Source organism: Echinops telfairi, unplaced genomic scaffold (assembly GCF_000313985.2).
Source record: "Echinops telfairi isolate 266 unplaced genomic scaffold, ASM31398v2 ScPeMD7_2186;HRSCAF=2738, whole genome shotgun sequence".
Lineage (NCBI taxonomy): Eukaryota > Metazoa > Chordata > Mammalia > Afrosoricida > Tenrecidae > Echinops > Echinops telfairi.
The window spans coordinates 7379418-7381248 of NW_022106084.1; positions in this window are offsets into that span (position 1 = coordinate 7379418).

Sequence of the window (1831 nt, forward strand, 5' to 3'; positions counted from 1 at the left end):
TGGTATTCTCTGCTTTCAGCTAAACATTGTATGTGTCTGTAAGAGGAACAATCATACTAGTGAGGCACTCCAATCTTAGAATAATCAACCATGTGAGATCAATAGGGCAGCATTTACCCAAGGCCATGTTCAGAAGGGTTAGGAGAGAAAGATGAGTGGAAATAGGAAATACAAAGAAGAAAAGGTATAAATGACACTTCCTTGTGGGAACTACAATCACTGAAATGGAACAACACATGTGTGAACTGCTGAATGTAAAACTGATCTGTTCTGCAAACCCTCACCCAATTCACGTTAAATGTTTGGGTAAGAAATGAGCTAAGTCTAATTTCAGTGTGAGTTTGGGATGGAGAAACGTTAATAAAAGAGGAACCAAGAGAAAAGTGCAGGGCATAGAAGAGGGCCATGAGATTGGGCCCGGCCTAGCAGTGAGGATCTGCTTGTGAGAACAAAAGGGACCATTTCTTGGGAGAAGTGCATGGCAGAGACATGCTTCTAAATTGCCCAGTTAGTACAGGTTTTGGGGTCTCGTGAATATCCTCATAGGAACCTCAAATTACATCCCAAGGTGAAATCCTTGCTTTTCAAAACTTTAAATAGGCCGGGGGCAGCATTTTTATTTAACGTAGCGCATCATTTAACCTCTTGACTACTGCTTCCTTGAGCATTGACTGTGAATCTAAGGAGATTAATCCTTGGCAAGTCCAGTCTTTTCTCCATTTATCATGAGGTTATCTATTGATCCAGTTGTGAGGGTCTTCATAATATGTGCATATAATTCAGCTTCTCTGATTATTTGTTCAGCACACAGGTGGAATAAGTAGCGTGGGAGGATACAACCCTGATGCAAACCTTTCTTGATTTTAAATTATGCACTCCTCCCTGTTCTGTTTGAATGCCTGACTCTTGACCAGTGTATAAGTTCTGCATGAGCACAATGAAGTGTTCTGTAATTCCAAATCTCCTCAAGACTGACCATAGTTTGTTATGGTCCACACAGTCAGATGAATTTGCATAGTCAATAAAACACAAGTAAATAACTAATTGTTTTTGGTACAATGACTCTGTATCCTTTTCATCCTCTTCTTTTTTTTTTTTAAAGATCATTTTATTGAGGGCTCTTACAGCTCTTAGAACAAGCCATACATCAACTGTATCAAGCATATTTGTACATATGTTGCAATCATTATTTTCTAAACCTTTACTTTTTATTTGAGTATCAGTTCCTCTTTTTTTCCTCTCTCCCACCTTTCCACCCTCATGACCCCTTGATAAATTGTAAATTATTATTATTTTCATATCTTACACCAACTGCTGTCTCCCTTCCCGCACGATTTCTGTTGTTTAACCCCCTGGGGGCGGGGGTTATGCATCAATAATAACCCCTTCCTCCCTGTCCTTCCCCCACCTTCTCCCTACCCTCCAGGTATTGCTACTCCCATATCTATTCCTGAGGGGATTATCTGCCCTGGACTCCAGGTGTCATTAGCTCTTATCTGTACCAGTGCACATGCTACAGTGTAGCAGAAATGAAAGGGAGGATTGTGATGGTGGGGGATGAAGAAACCTTAAAGAAGCTGAAGAATATTGTGTGTTTCATCGGTGCTATACTGCACCCTGGATGACTCATCCATTCCTTGTGAGCCTTCTGTGAAGGGATGTCCTATTGTCTACAGATGGGTCTGGGATCTCTGCTCTGACCCACCTCATTCTCAGCGATGTGTTTTTGCTGTTGTTGTTTGTTTGCTTGCTTGCTTTGTGTTTTCTGATGCCTGTTACCTGATGCTGTTGAAACCTCATGATGGCACAGGCTGGTGTCCTTCCGTGTGGG